We start from the raw sequence: 16177 nt of genomic DNA on the forward strand, positions 1-16177 counted from the left end.
GAGCAAGATATGCTATGTACTCTGAGAGGCAATATTAGGCATGAGAGCAGGCCACTATATAGACTACTCTTAGTAACGTGATGATGAATGGCCATCTGAGGAATGAGAAGAGAGCTGATACAAGAAGACCTTCTCAGTAAAAAGTAAAGAATGAGGCAAGGTCATTTGCTGAGAATGACGGAAGAAGATGGAGTTAGTTCTTAGTTGGGACCTTGGAAGAAAAGATATGAAATTCTTGAATTGGGTAATCTGAGGAGACTTCATAGAGTTGTGAGCAAGGATTAGGAAGAAAAAGGGATGGTGCGTTACCCCAGGGCTAGTGGTTGGGAAAACTATTACCATCCCTGGGCCTGGAGAAGAGAGAGGAGAGAGCAGTTACTGGGACCCAGAGAAAGCTGTTTGGAGAGGACCACTTGGCAGGAGCTGTGGCCTTTAGGTAAAGGGACATAGCCAACCTGCAGGAACTGGTAAGGAGGGATCTGGGGGAATAAGTGGTCTGACCTCACTCTCCTTTTGCCCTCTAGATTTCAGGTAAAGCCATTAGCTGAACCAAGCTGGAAGCTAGAGGGCCAGGGAGCCAGATTGTTACAATCTCATGGATCCTACAGCACAGAGCAGGATAGATACCGTGGGAAATGGATCCAGCATGACTGCTTAAAAAGAGCGGGAAAGGTTTGGCAGTGCCACTGTTGGAACAGGGACAGGGAGCCAAGGGATGAAAAAGACCTGCCAAGCTTTCTAGAAGATCTAGTTGATGCTAGTCAGTACTTTAAAATAAAGGCACTACAGAAGAAATTAACAAAACACTGTAAATCAAAAATATTTCTTTTAATTTTAAAATAAAATAAAGTTACTTTTATCTTATTACAAGGATCATATGTAGTCATTGTAGAAAATTTCAGAAGTGTTAAAATCAAAAAAGAAAATGAAAACTACCCCCAATCCTACTCTCTAATGGTAATCACTTCTAAAATTTTTGAATATACTCCCATTCTTTTTTATATGCACACACACAAAATTTTTTTAAAAAACAAAATGAGATTAAATTTTGTTTTTACATTACATTCAGGGGTGTACACCCTGAAATCATCTAAAGTTCTTTGGAAATACTAAGCAACAGAAACCAAATCAGATCAACTTAAGTATTAATTAATTAATTAAATATTTATTGACTGCCTACAATGTATAAGGAATTTCATAGCAGGTAAAAAAACAGATTAGGGCTTCCCTGGTGGTGCAGTGGTTGAGAGTCCGCCTGCCGATGCAGGGGACATGGGTTCGTGCCCCGGTCCGGGAAGATCCCACATGCCGCGGAGCGGCTGGGCCTGCGCGTCCGGAGCCTGTGCTCCGCAATGGGAGAGGCCACAACAGTGAGAGGCCCGCGTACCGCAAAAAAAAAAAAAAAGAAGTAAAAACACAGATTAAGTTTGTGATTTCATGGAATTTACACTCTAGTGGAGAGAGACAGACAATAAGCAAATAAACAAACTATGCATAATATTTTAGGGGGTCATAAATGCTGTAAAAATATTAACCTGGTAAAGGGATAGAAGCTGATACAGTTGTCCAGGTGAGAAACAGCGGCTTGGACTAGGAAGGTAATAAGGGAAATAGAGAGTGAGAGTTGGATTCTGGATGTATTTCAAGGCAGAGCTGACAGATTTGCTGATGAGGGCACACAGGGATTCTGATTGCCCCTTCAGATCCACCCTCTACTCCTTCCCGGGGACTGGAAATCTGACCTCCGCAGACCACACATCTGGAATCTCCTGTCCTGCTTTGGTTGGGTTCAGGCAGTGAAATGAAGTGAAAGGAAATTGGAGGGCAGGAGGAGAACAAGACAGAAATATTTATTCTCCTGGCTCCTGCCCTGCCAGGCTACAGTTTGGCAGCCACCTTTTATGACCACAGCTCTTGCTGGTTCTGGTAAGCCCTTCTCACCCCTGCCTCCTTCCAGCCTTGGGTAGTAATGGCTTCTCACCGTGACTCTCCCACGGCTGCTTCACCATTTCTTATTAGCCTCCCTTAACCTGACCACACATTTGTATATAATCCATTGAATTTTTCTCAGATACCGCTTTTAGTGTGCTATCTGTATCCTGCCAGGACATTGAGTGACACAGGATGTGGAAAGAAAAAAAAAAGAGTCAACGATGACTCCAAAGTTTCTGGTCTGAGCAACTGGAAGAACAGGGCTGCTATTTACCGAATTGGGGAAAAAAATCAATAGTGTAAAATGAATTCATTAGAAGGATAGGGGGTGGTTCACAGAGTGGAATAAAAGGCAGAAATGTAAAGCAGCAAGTTGAAGTTCCTGGCCTGCTGAGAGCTCAGGATGGAAGTTGGCAGTGATTGGTTAGAGCTCCTAAAGGGAAAATGGGCTCAAAGCCCTCCATTGAAGGGAAAGGGCCAGAGGTCAGCTCTTACTGCTTGAAGGTGGAAATAAAACTATTGTTGACTGCTTGCCTGGGCTACATTTAGCATGCTTGAGGCCTCAAGGAAACCAGAGACTGCTAAACATCCTTCAATGCACAAGACAACTCTTTCACAAAGAACTACTCAGCCCAAAACATCAATAGTGCTGAAGCTGAGAAACCCGTCTCTGTACGGAGGCTGCCTCGAGCTTCAGTTTCTATGTCTTAGAAGACAAATCAGATTACTCTAGATCCAGGGCCTCAAACTCCATTGGAAACCAATTTTAAAAGCGACAGTGACAAATATATGGATACTGTCCAAATAGGCTCTGCAAGCAGAGGTACTACCTTTGGAAATTTTTGTTTGAAAGCCTAGAGTGGAACTTGACAACACTATGGCAAAGTGCAACTGTGCAAACGGACACAGCCCCACTCAGTGTAGCGCAGGCTTATTCATGGTTTAAATAGAGCACTCTGTATGTGCTCAAGTTTGCAGCTGAAATTAATAAGGTTGTAAATCACATTACAGCTTTAAAACTCATGCAGGAACCTTTCCAGGCAGCAGAGAGCTATGGTATTGTCTAATGACAGGTTCTGAAGCAGGCCTGCAACAGGGCTGCATTCATTGGGCACAATACGCTTTTTGTGTTCCAAGGATTCTCCTGGGACACCCTGACTTACCTGGAGTAGGTAGACAGTTTCACTGGAGAAAGCAGCCTAGGCTCCGAACTCGCTTTTGTCCTTAGCACAAAGGCAGGACTGAGAACCGGGGTCTGGCCCAGGACCAGGGAGGCGCGGAGAGCAGATTAAGAAGGTGAACTTTGCAAATGAGCCACAGAGCCTCAGGGCTTGGATGGCTCAGTTGTCTCCTAATGTTCTGGCAGAGAGACACGTTTTTTATAAAGAATGATTTTTTTTCCATTTGGAGGTAGAAAGTTTTCTGTCTAAAATAAATAAGAAAGCTCCGTTCTAGAGAACTCTGTATCCTTAGCTGCCCTACGCCCCACCACCTTCTTAGAATCTGATTTCTGATTCCCAACTGATAGCTCTGCCCTTTATTTTCGAGGGCCAGGAAGGAACCAGTCTTCGGGGTAGAAATGATGCAGCTATGTCCCAAGAATTTGAGCTCTAATTATCAGAAAAGTGTGATAATTCTGTAGTTTACCCCATCTCATTTTGCTACCTCTGAAAGTCCCCTAAATTTACTTAACAGTAATGTATCTCCCTAAAGCTATAAAGTCAGGCTATTTTTTTTTTCCTTAACACGAGAATGTTTTAATTGAAAATATGAATTCTACAGAGATTGTGCTTGAGTACTACAGTTTAGGCGGTCAAATTAGTTCTGCAATTTAATTCAGTAAACTCAATTAACTGTTATTTTTCTATCCGTTATAATATAATAATAACTATGTAGGTGATCTCTTCAGATATATATGTTTTGAACTTTACGCGTATTAAAAATCAGTTAATGTGATAAGACCATTAATTCACTCACAAAAGTGTTCTTAACTCATGAGATTAACCAAAGTTTATTTATACTGTTAGTAAATTGCTCTGTGTGTTGTATGCATTATACAGGTACATAACCACTTTGTGAAACACTTATTTCATAAAATACAATCATCATAGTAATATTTGGAGTAATTTTTTTTGATTAGTCTCATTTTTTAAAAGTTACATTTAGCATTCATATGTTTAATTCTTATTTTGATGTGGAAAAATGACATCCTTGGGGCATTTTCTCCTGCAAATAATGTAAATATCCTGTGAAATATTATGATATTCATTATTATCTTTTTCAGCTTTTGATTTTCCTTCTCTTCATTGGCTTATTCTTTCTGGTTATAAAACAGCTAAATAAAAATATAAGCTTACGATGAATTCCCATTAAACCTTGTATACAAAATTTGTATTCTTTCTTTCATACAGCAATAATAATTGAAATTCCTAGTAAATGCACACACAAAAATATATCATTAAAATCTTATTTAATTCACTACAGTAGTCACTTCATGCATCTCAAAACATGGTCTTCAGACTACCTGAGGATGCAGGTGCTAACATGCATCCTCACCTCAGAAATTTTGAGGATCTCACCTCAGAAATTCTGATTTAGTAAGTCAGGAGTGGACCCAGGAATCTGTTTTCTGTTTTTTGTCTCTCAGTGTAGCAAGTGAGTAGCACTCTCCATCATTTTTAACATGTGTGGGGTTTTTTCTAGCTTAATTGAGGTATAACTGACAAATAAAATTGTAATATATTAAAAGCGTACAACATGATTTGATATATGTGTACATTGTGAAAAGATTCCTACACTCAAGTTAATTAACACATCCATCACCTCACATATTTACCTTTTTTCTGGGGGCAGAGGAGAGGTGAAAACATTTAAGTTCTACTATCTCGGCAAATTTTAAGTACACAATACAGTATTATCAACCATAGTGACCATGTTATGCATTAGATCCTCAAGCCTTATTCATCTCATAACTGAAAGTTTGTACCCTTTTACCAAACTCTCCCCAATTCCCACATACTGCAGCCCCTGGCAACCACCATTCTACTCTCTGTTTCTATGGATTCGAATTTTGTTTTAGATTCCACAAATAAGTGATACTATGCAGTATTTGTCTTTATCTGATTTATATCACTTAGCATCCATGTTGTCCAGGTTCATCCATGTTGTCACAAAGGCAGGATTTCCTTCTTTTTAAAAGGCTGAATAGTATTCCATTGTGTGTGTGTGTGTGTGTGTGTGTGTGTGTGTATCACTTTTTTTTTTTTTTTTTTTTTTGCGGTAGGCGGGCCTCTCACTGTTGTGGCCTCTCCCGTTGCGGAGCACAGGCTCCGGACGCGCAGGCTCAGCGGCCATGGCTCACGGGCCCAGCCGCTCTGCGGCATGTGGGATCTTCCCGGACCGGGGCACGAACCGGGTTCCTGTGCATCGGCAGGCGGACTCTCAACTACTGCGCCACCAGGGAAGACCCTGGTGTCTGTATGTTTGAGTCTGTTGTTTCAGCAGCCTAACCAGTATCCTAAATAAGGCCATCATTATGCAGACCTTTCATGTGATTCTCTCCACATATATTGGAACCTGACACAAATCTAGGAGAAGAGCACAGCATATTTTTAGAGAGGGGATAGATACCCCACTGCACAGTGAACCTGTGCAGGGCAATAAACAAGGGCAGTAAACAGAGGTCTGGGCAGTGAGACAGATCCACTAAGCTCTCAGCAGGATCTTAGAATAAAAGAGTGTTTAAGAATACTTAAGAAAATAGGAACTCTAAGTATTTCCTAAGAATATATATGAAACGTGTGAGGAGATATACAACTGTAAGTTCAGTATGATTAAATAAGGAGAATAAGGAAATGAGAATAAAAACACAAAACAGCTGACAAGAGACAGAGTTTCCTGATGATGACAGTGTTTTGATTTTTCCCTAGGGGAAGAAATAATTTGGGAATCTCCAAAACTGTGCAATCTAGTAAAGCCTAAAGGCCAAGTTTCTAGCTATTAGAAAAGCAATAGGAAGTATTTGTTCTACTTATGTCAGAAAAATTTCACACCAGACCACTGGAAAATGGTAGACTAGCCTGTGAATTTTGGGGCATTTGCGTCCTTTCATCTGGTCTACTCCAATCCTGAAGAATAGTAAGTACAAGCCTAATCCAATGTAGGATTCCCCAGATCAAAAATGTCCTCCAAATGAAGAGCTCTATGACTTCCTGGATGATTTCATTCCAGACGTATACAGAAATTTCTAATTTTGTTGCACAAAATATCTGTATAGTTGTTCCCAATTTTCCCATAAAATTACCATTACTGCATATTTCCCAAAAGACATACTCGTTTTTGTAATATTTTCTCCTGGTTTTGTGGTCAGCTTGATATTTCAATTCAGTCCGAGGCCTTGTAGAGAGCTGATGCTCAGTAAACATTTGGCTATTTGTTTATTGAGTCAGATAGAGTCTCACATAACCCCAGCTTTTACTAGTAACCGTGGCAGGCAAAATCAACTGACGCCAGCATCGGCCTGTACCATACAATGTACCGTGTCGTGTTTAAATGTGCCTTTGAGAATTGATTGCACTCTGAGTCTCAAAGAATTTGAAAGTTACTTAAAATTCACTTTTTAAAATGTCTACTCATGGAAGAAGAAACAGAGACTCTACTGAAAAGACATAGTTTCATCGACTTACCAGCAAATACAACCTGGAAAGATGTTGCTCTGGCCAGGATACTTCATCCCAGGAAATAATTCTTCCCAGGAGCTTCTCTGAGGGTCTTATTTAGAAAAGACGCTTGACAAAAGATGCTATGGAATGATAGTAAATAACAGTTTATAAGAACCCAGTTAACTCTGAAGAACTGAATTGTTCCATCTAACTAAATTCAAAAATGTTGTATTTACAAAATTATATACAAAAATGTTTCTGATAAGAAAAAGAAAAACTTAGAAAATTGAATAATAAAGACTGATTGCAAATTTAATCTTAAAACTAAAAAGCCAATTAAAATGATGGAAGTGAAGGGCTTCCCTGGTGGCGCAGTGGTTGAGAGTCCGCCTGCCGATGCAGGGGACACAGGTTCATGCCCCGGTCCGGGCAGATCCCACATGCCGCGGAGCGGCTGGGCCCGTGAGCCATGGCCGCTGAGCCTGCACGTCCGGAGCCTGCACGTCCGGAGCCTGCTCATCCGGAGCCTGCTCGTCCGGAGCCTGTGCTCTGCAACGGGAGAGGCCACAGCAGTGAGAGGCCCGTGTACTGCAAAAAAAAAAAGAAAAAAAAAATTATGAAAGTGAAAAAAAAATGTAATCTTCAGATACAGTGCTTTTTCTTCATCTCTGTCTTAGCTAACCATAATATTAAATGAAAAGTCATAGTACTATTTATATTAATAAGTCTATGAATGAATAATTATGTTTATTGTAAATAGAATTTTATGTTTCTACTTCTTTGTCGACAGAAAGTGAATTTTTCTCTTAAAAAGTAAAAGTTACATTTAACATGGGGGCTGTCTTTACTTACGTACATTAGAAAGTAGGGCCACCAGAGGCTCTACCGGGCCTTCAGATAGAGAGAATACTTTGGAACTCAAGAGTGGTCTCCACAGGAAGGGAGCAGAGGAGGGACAAAGGCTGCCCCCTGATTTCTTTGGGGTGACCCAGAGTGGGTAGGGAACTCACCTGAATAGCTACAAGTTAGAGTCAAGACACTTTAGGTGTTGATGAAGTAATGTCACATTTAATATTACCGGATTCAGTATCCACAGAAGTTGGTGAGAGCCTAAGAGCTAAGAACCGTAAGGAAATGTGTCAACATAAAATGCAACATTGTGAGCTCTATAAAAATAGAAAGCAAGACCACCCTACTTACAAATTCATTGAAAGGACTGAAGCACCAGCAGAGAGAGGGCCCCTTCTTCACTTCACTCCCCCTTTACCCTATAACAACATAGATGTTGACCGCAAGGGACCTAATCCAACATCAATCAGCCATTGGGAAGGGATGATTTTAAGTACAAACTGTGAGGCAGTGACCCCCATGTGTCATGCCGAGGTCAGTAGACACCTGAAGAGCCAGCAGGGCAGCTGTGCCAAAGCAACCAGGCAGAGACAAAAAGATGGGATTCTTTTAAAGACTGGCGGAGAGATCAAGTTAACTCTTCTAGGACCTGCCAAGGGAAAAGAGGAACTTGGAGTGCCGGGAGAATTGAGGTGCCAACAATTACACAGGGGGAGCTCAGAGCCAGCACTGTTGTCATGACACTTACCCCTTCGGTTACCCTCTCAAGCTGCTGTGGAAGCTGGGGATATGTACTGATTACAGCACACTTCACTGAATTTTTTGTTTGTTTTTGTTTTTTGGTTTTTTACTGAACTTTTTAATGTAAAATTGTTGACTCAATACAAAAAAGGCCCTGTACTCAAAAGAATCTTTTGAAAACCTTTCCTATTGTTGGTTTTTACTCTAACTCCTAACATTAGGGATAATTTTAGTATTATGATAAAGGATCCTGGTATTGTTAGCATAGAAAATTGCATTTTGTCTTGCTTCCTTTGTTTAGTGTATATTAAACTTATAAAAATCAACATATGCTTTCTGACACTATCATTTTATAAATTCAATTTGAATTTAGTGACGAATGAGAACTTAGGGAATAACCCCTTGGCTTTTAACAGTTGTGGGGTTTTTTTGGGTTGTTTTTTTTTTTGCGGTACGCGGGCCTCTCACTGCTGTGGCCTCTCCCGTTGCGGAGCACAGGCTCCGGACGCGCAGGCTCAGCGGCCATGGCTCACGGGCCCAGCCACTCCGCGTGGGATCTTCCCGCACCAGGGCACGAACCCGTGTCCCCGCATTGGCAGGTGCACTCTCAACCACTGTGCCACCAGGGAAGCCCTGAACAGTTTTAAAAACTAAAGCAGTAATATATTTTAAAGGCAAAGGCAAAGAGCAAGATACTTACACATACAAGATATATGTATAAACATAAGAGCAATACTATTAGTAACATCGATAGCCTTGTTTTTTTCTTATGGACAAGACAGTTTCTATGACCTTAACTGTAACTTTCTACAGTAAGGAATATGGTACATATAATGTATGCGGGAGTAGCTGTCAAAGGAAGTCTGTTCTATATTCAACAATTTTCTAGTTAAAAAAAAACTGACTTGGCATTCAAATTAATCTTTTAATATTCATTACCTATTTATATGTAGATTGTAAATTCCTGATAGTGGTCAAGAGGCCAAGTTTCAATGGACCTGTAAAAACTGATCAGTGGGCCTCTCTGAGAGGTCTGAAGGAGGAGATCTGTTATTGTGGGAGGGAGGGAAGGTCCATAGAAAACTGCAGTTTCTTCAGCATAAAGCTTGATTTCTCTCACCATATTTCTCCAGCATTATCTTTCCTCCTTAGACAACATTATCCTTAAGCATTCAGAAGACATTTTGGATTCAGGAATGGAAATTATCTTATACTTTAGAGTAGTGGATTTCGGGTATGTATTTTTTCACTTTAAAATGCAAGTGGTTATAAGTATAAATACGATTTAAGTCAAAATTAGCAGATCATTTTCTAAGATTTACGTCAAAATTAGCTGGGTTGATCCAAAGTGTATTTCATATGGTCAGATCTTTGGGTCTTAGTTTCCACTATCACACAGTTCAAATGAGCAACACATTAAGAATAGCTTTCTGATATATGCAAAGGAACACAACTAAAAGGAGACTTTTCCTTTGGAATGGATTACTTAGAGAATTTATAAGTATACCTCCACTGGCAATCTTTCAAGGTAAAATAAGAAAACTATTTTTCCAAGATGGTTTAGGTATAATTTTATTAAAGATAGAAAGATAAATAAACTATCAAAACCTCCACTATGTCATTGACATAATATTTGTGTTGATATGTTAGAAAATAAAAGAACCTGATTTTGCTAAAACCTTTATTTGTTCTTTCATGCTATTAATGAAGCCCTTTTTTCATAGCACTAAAGATGGAAATCACACTTGATTGAGCTTGTAGAATGATCAGTATAGCAACAGGAGATAGGGGAGAGAGAGAAAGGAACACAGAAGAGCACTGATGCATTAAATGTTCCTTTTTTAGGAAACTAGCTTCTCCTTTGAATGGTGCTGTCTTCTTCACTCACACAAAATCTGCTCATCTGCTAGAATTCACCAAACCATCTAGTGGTGTTATCCACCCCTCCCCGTGTTTTCAAGCTCAGAAATTATATCATGCTGTTCTTAAGAAGGAAAGCTTAAAATGGGCTAAATCCATAGCCCAAAATTTAGCTCCCAAACTCTCTAACCTTGTTTTATGCTTTACCAGCAGGTCTCAACCCCTATTTATTCTGCAAGTCCAGTTCTGCTTTCCTTTCCAACTTGTTGTACCTTTTGCTCTACTGGTTTTCTAGATTTTGCTTCTTGTTCTCTCCTCATAGGATGTATCCATAGATGTATACGCCACATCACTTTCACGTGTCCTCACAACACTCTCCAGCCCACCCCCTATCTGTGTCATGTCCTCAATGGGGACCCAGACTGGAGTGGGTCAAAAGAACAGGTTGGGACCAGTGCAATTTTCAATTCTGAGGCTCCACAAAAAAAGTTAAGAGTTTCCTGCTCTATGTTAGTTACAAAGAGAAATATCTCCAGCAGCAAGTTTGAAACAGCTTTTCTTATTCACAGTCATCAAAGAAATGATACTTGAACAATATTTATACCTTTGGAATCATCAAGTCCAGCTGATGTACAAACTGGGTTCTTTAGTTTGCACCCATATTTTTGTCTTCTTCCCTAATTTCGCATTTCATTCTCATAGGAGACATGACTAAAAGGAAACCTTGAAATAAAGCATCAAAGTGAATGAAAAAGTTAAGAGAAAAGCTCCAAATAGGGGAGAATAAATAATAGAGAAAAATATTTTTGAAATGAAAGTCATCATTTCAAAATATGTGAAAGGCTAATTACTAAAAATATATGGCCTGAAAAGGAAAATATTGAAAGGAAAAAATATAATGTTAATAAAAACCGTATTTGTCATTTGTCAAAACAGGACTGAAGATCAAGCATGATAGACAAATATTCCAAGATACATTTCCTAAAGGAATTACAATATTCTATGGGAACACCCCATCCAATGTCACTTGTTCAAGGTCATGTCTCTCAGACAGAGCCACTGGTTAATTTTCATAAGTCCAGCTTACTGCTTAGTATGACATTCAGGGCTGTTTGCAGTCTGGTCCCCAAGTTGTCACTATTGTAGAGGGTAGTATAATTTCATGTGTTAATTTCATGTGTCATCTTCTCTGAGCCATGGTACCCAGATACCTGGTCAACAATTATTTTGGATGTTTCTGTGAAGGGTATTTTTGTGTGTTGTAGATGAGATTTAACATTTAAATTGGTGGACTTTGGATAAAGCAGATTACCCTCTGTAATGTGGGTGGGCCTTATCCATCCAGCTGAAGGTCTCAATATAACCAAGGCTGAGCAAGAAGGAATTCAGCCAGCAAATTGCATTTGAACTTGAACTGCAACTCTTCCATAAAGTTGCAGTATGCCAGCCTCTGCAGATTTTGGACTTACCAATCCTCTACAACCATGAGCCAACTTCTTAAAATAAATCTCTCTCTCTCTCAAAATCTTTCTCCATATAGAGGGTAGAGATGGAGACATAGATGCATCCTCTTGGTTCTGTTTCTCTGGAGAACCCTGCCCAGTGCAGGTAGTAATAAGATCATGGATTCTATAATCAGAATTATATGGATTTAGGACCCAGCTCTGCCATTTACTAACTGTATAATATATATTGGGAAAGTTACCTCTCTAAGCCTCAGTTTCCTCATTTTAAAAATAGGAATAGGGCTTCCCTGGTGGCGCAGTGGTTGAGAGTCCGCCTGCTGATGCAGGGGACACGGATTCGTGCCCCGGTCTGGGAAGATCCCACATGCCGCGGAGCGGCTGGGCCCGTGAGCCATGGCTGCTGAGCCTGCGCGTCCGGAGCCTGTGCTCCGCAACGGGAGAGGCCGCAACAGTGAGAGGCCCGCATACCAGGAAAAAAAAAAAAAAGAAAGGAATAAAACAACCGCCTCAATTCTCTAGCCATGCCAGATTACATGGCATGTAATCTAGTATCTCTATTCTTTTGTTTCTGCTGCTCCCTTGCCTGTCGTAAATTTGTTCCTGTTTACCTAGCAAAACCTTACTTTTCCTTCCACACCTGCAGTGGTTTTAAAAATATGTTCATGGGACCTGGTGGCTCAGTGGTTAAGAATCTGCTTGCCAATGCAGGGGACACAGGTTCGAGCCCTGGTCCGGGAAGATCCCACATGCTGTGGAGCAACTAAGCCCATGCACCACAACTACTGAGCCCGCATGCCACAACTACTGAAGCTCGCACGCCTAGAACCTGTGCTCCATAACAAGAGAAGCCGCCGCAGTGAGAAGCCCACACACTGCAACGAAGAGTAGCCCCCGCTCTCTGCAACTAGAGAAAGCTTGCGCGCAACCAAGACCCAACGTAGACAAAGATAAAAATAATTTTTTAAAAAAAGATTAAAAATATAAAAAATATGTTCACAAATTCTTTGATACTGTTCCCTTCAAGTTTAATTCCCTTCCCTTTCAGTACAGGTTGGACTTATTGACTTGCTTCAATAAATAGAACATAACAGAAGTGATAGTAGAACATGTCCCAGATTAAGCTATAAAATGACTGCAGCTTCCATCTTGGTCTCCCTCTCCCCCTCTCTCTCATCACTTGTGATGGAGGAGCCAGTCGCCTGGTCATGAGCAGCCCTATGGAGAGACCCAGTGGCTAGGAACTGAAGCCTCCTGCCTACAGCCACATGACCGAACTTGAAAGCAGATTCTCCGGTCCCGTCATGATTTCAGCTCTAGCCAACAACTTCATTGCAACCTCATGAGAGATCCTGAACTAGAACCACCCAGCTAAGGTACTTACAGTTCTTGAGGCTCAGAAACCATGTGAGGTACTAAATACTTATTGTTTTACACAGCTAAGTTTTGAGGTAATTTGTTCAACAGAAACTAATTAATGCCACATTCAAGTCTATAAAGCCTTTCCTGACCAACACAGAGAATTTCTCCTCTCTGTTTCTTCCCTTGTGCAAGGCTGGGAGCTGATAGAGAGTGGGCCATTTTTAACTGTATTAAGTGAAAAAAAAAAAAAAGATTAAACTCAAGCCTGGCACATAAAGGGTTACAAGCGTTAAGCTAACAATTAGTGTTCCCTATGTGTCACACATTGGTCCAAGCCTTTTGTAAATATTACCTCATTTAGTCCTCATAAAAACCTTGAAGATATACTATTAGTATCCCCTGTTTTACAGTTGATGAAACTGAGGTCAAGTTATAGAGAAGATGGTTCACTTGCTCATGGTCACACAGCTAGTAAATGTTGACTTAAGAAATGAATGAATGGAAGTTTCTTACAAACAGGACCACATATGACTCTTAGAATCTCGTATGGTGCCTACCCCAGTATTCAAATGGGTCCCAAATATTTACTAAATCACTGTCTGGTAATAGAAGCAGCTTATGTATGTGAGAAAAAAGTCTTGGAAACCCTGATCGTGGATAATTTAAATCGATTCCCCAAACATAATTCTTTTCCTTCACTGAGAAGAAGTAAAGATTACAGTAAACATTTGTTGTGATGAGACTAAAAATACACTTTGGAAGATGTTTACCTGTCTCTCCACACCTCCCACATACACATAATGCTCGACAAGAAATATAATGTATTTGTAGTTTGATTATGTAAGATATACAAAAATATTTTTTTCCAAATTTACTAAATTTGGTAGCTGAGCATTCAAAACAGTTTGTGAGAGTAAAATGGTGTTATTTTAATTATGTATTTTCCTCCCAAGAGGAAGGAAAGAATGTTCCTTTTTGATTTACAAATTTCAAACAGTGGCCTCTATTTGACGTCTGGGGCTACTTTTAATAAAGCATGCAACCAATGATCCCTCCCAGTGAAGTCTTTCTAAATAAGCACCCAAGTATGAGAAACCTAAAGCCAGTTTCTATTCAGAGTTGGTCAAAATCTGGAAAGCAGCTGCGGCTTCCTATTTTAGAATTTTTGACTTTTCTTTGAGCACTTCTCCCCACTTAATAGTAAGTAGGAGGTATAAAATAAACAAGGACCTACTGTATAGCACAGGGAACTATATTCAATATCTTGTAATAACATATAATGGAAAAGAATCTGAAAAAGAATAGATATCTATATATAACTGAATCACTTTGCTGTGCACCTGAAACTAATACAACATTGTAAATCAACTACCCTTCAACAAAAAAAATAGTAAGTAGGTGGTCTTTATATTATTTGGTGAATGTGGACTCCTTTTCTCTTAATGTCTATTTGACAGGCTTACTCCTCTCAGTTTGTGTCTCTGTAGAGATTAAAGAAAACAAGTATTTCGGGAGCTGTAAAAAGGATCCTTAAGTGTACATAAATGCTAAAAGTAAGTGATTATAATGACAATGAATCACTTTCTTTGTTCCTGTAGGCCTTAGTATTTCTCCGACAAGATAGTACCTTCATAGATTGTCTGCTGGGAACATTACCCTAAAATTTCATTTAAGACAAGGAGACTAGAAATTTTTGTCATTAGAGATTAAATATAACCTTATCTTCTATACTCATAAAAAGGTAAGCAGTCCATTTCTAATTATTTTTCTTGAAAGATTACAGATAGCAAACCACTTTGTTCATCAACTTGATTCCCTTCAGTTGCCCTAGACTTCTGGAGGGGGTCTCACTTTACATTATATTGCATTTCAGAACAGAGCTTTTATTCTGAGAGCACACTGTTTCTCAGCTTCCTCCTTTTTTCTTCTTTCTTTTTTTTTTTGCGGTACGCGGGCCTCTCACTGTTGTGGCCTCTCCCGTGTGCTCCGGACGCGCAGGCTCAGCGGCCATGGCTCATGGGCCCAGCCGCTCCGCGGCATGTGGGATCTTCCCAGACTGGGGCACGAACCCGTGTCCCCTGCAGCGGCAGGCGGACTGTCAACCACTGCGCCACCAAGGAAGCCCTCAGCTTCCTCCTTAGTCTGCATTTGAAGCAGGACATGTTTATATTTCAAGATTCAATGTTCTAGTCATGAAATAAAACAAGTGTAAGAAAATTTTAATAACCTGTTTTCAAGCAAAAATCAACTCTCTAGTAACACAAATATTAACTAGTCACTAAAAACTTTTATTTAATATTTGTTCTAAGATTAAAGGCAAGCCAAAAATAACCATAGGGTATTTTTGTTCGAAGACTTCCACGCAAGCCAGTAATACCCACAGGGTGAGGCAGTAAAGGGTAGTGACTAAAAGCACATCAGGCTCTGGAGTCAGGCAAACTGGGTTTGAATCCTGGCTCTGCCTCTCCAAGCTGTGTGACCAGTCTTGAGGATTTACTTTACCTCTTTCGGTTGTTTATTTTTACTTTACCTCTTTATCTTCTGAAAAATGAGGATAACAAAAATACCTACAGTAGAGGAGAGCTGCAGGAATAAACAGAAGAGAATGCAATAGAAGTGCTTGGTGCAATGCCTGGTACACAGTGAGTAATCAATATATTTTAGTTATTATTATTCTTAAATACCACATAGAAAGGTGGTAGTTTTATTAATTAAATAATAAATATTATTTTATTAGTAAATAATCAATTGCTATTTTATTAATTAAATATTATTATTAAATGTTAACTTTTTAATTTTAGTAAAATTTTTACTATTTGTGACAAAATATTCCTAAAAATATTTTAAAAATGAAAAAATATGAATTCCTTACCAATACAAGGATTTTAATGTTTTCTTTATATGGCTTATTTATTTTCTCAGGGAATTTCAGTCTTTCCATTTGTTACAACTACACTTAATTTTTTAAAAAACTACTACAGTTATTAACAAAAAAGAGATGTTGATTAAAAGTAAGGTCTTTGAATGAATAGTAAAGAAAAAGAATGTCCATATATTTTGTTAGGACAACTGGAACAAGTTCCTTACCCACCAATTAATTACTTGTAATTATATTTACAGTATTCTAGATTAAGTTGTCACTGGTAATCTCACAGGCAGTAAGGCAGTTTTGTTAAAACTAAGTTTCAAGGGCTTCCCTGGTGGCGCAGTGGTTGAGAGTCTGCCTGCCGATGCAGGCGGGTTTGTGCCCCGGTTTGGGAAGATCCCACATGTCGCGGAGCGGCTGGGCCTGTGAGCCATGGCCGCTTA

The sequence above is a fragment of the Orcinus orca genome, chromosome 4, assembly GCF_937001465.1.
Source record: "Orcinus orca chromosome 4, mOrcOrc1.1, whole genome shotgun sequence".
Classification (NCBI taxonomy): Eukaryota; Metazoa; Chordata; class Mammalia; order Artiodactyla; family Delphinidae; genus Orcinus; species Orcinus orca.